This window comes from Chrysochloris asiatica, unplaced genomic scaffold (genome assembly GCF_000296735.1).
Source record: "Chrysochloris asiatica unplaced genomic scaffold, ChrAsi1.0 scaffold00014, whole genome shotgun sequence".
Taxonomy (NCBI): domain Eukaryota; kingdom Metazoa; phylum Chordata; class Mammalia; order Afrosoricida; family Chrysochloridae; genus Chrysochloris; species Chrysochloris asiatica.
In genome coordinates this window covers 23,198,810-23,200,000 of record NW_006408532.1, presented here as the reverse complement: position 1 = coordinate 23,200,000, position 1,191 = coordinate 23,198,810, and positions in this window count along the sequence as shown.

The following is a 1,191-nucleotide window of genomic DNA, read 5'->3' as shown; positions in this document are numbered from 1 at the left end:
CTCCCCTCCGCCCCCCCCACAAGGGGAGGGGCAACAGGAATTGCAGGCATCCCTTCTCATGGTCTTACTGACTCCGCTAGGGCTGTGCGGTGGAATCACTGCACAAAAACTTTGTAGACAATCTTTTGGTGTTCTCCCCTCTGACAGTGTTACCTGGGGCCATATGCCACGCCCCCTTGCAACCCTAGTGTCACCACTGTGAATAAAAGCAATGAATGAATGCTGGTTTCCCTGCCGCCAAGTCTAAAATGTGTGCTGCTAAAATTGGAATATTTGTCAATCTGGTAAATGAGAAATAAATCTCATACTAGTTTTAATTTGAATTGCTCATATATAATCAAGTTAAGCATCTTTTCTTATACTTACAAGTCATTCCTTTCAAATGATTATTTAAACCTCTCTCTTTCTTAGGAATTTCCTGCTTGCTATATTATGAGGGTGGTTGTGCGCCATGGGATCAGTTGTGACTCATAGTGACTCTGTAGGGTTTCCAAGGCTTATAAAGCCTCATCTTTCTCCCCATGGAGAGGCTGGTAGATTCGAACTTCTGACATTCTGTTTAGCAGCTAAACTCATAATCCACTACTCTACCAGGGTTCCTTGGCTAGTATTTAGGGCTCCTTTCCCTTTATACCTACATAACTGAAACAGTCTAGCTGGTTTCTTTACTGACAGTCTGTCTCCCTTTCAATTTTGTTGAACACACTTAACATAGTTACCAAATTAATCTTTTTACAATAACCCTTCAAAAGCACTCTCTTTTTATGTATTTTTATTATTTAAGGCCTTTACCAACAAGTGTGTGCAATTTGCTGCCTTTTTGGAAAAAAAAAAAAATCAAGCTGTAGACTTTTATTACAAATTAAAAAATGAGATTCTTTAAAATTTCAACTTGATCAGATAAAACTATTTAAAATTCTTTAAAGGTGTATTGAAAACAAGCGACCCAGACTTTTGAAAAAACATGTTTGTCATTACCAAAATGAGACGTCTTTAGGTAAAAATAATAAAAACCCCATGCTGCATAGGTCATTTAGATAGTTCTGCTTATCTGGTCAATGGGCAACAGAAAGCAAGCACCTGAGATCTTCAGCTCCGATGTTTTCTTCATTTCTTATTGCTGAAATTTCATTTTCATTTCTACTTGTTGAATAACTAAACCAGATGATGGTAGAGATGGTAAGCTGGCAT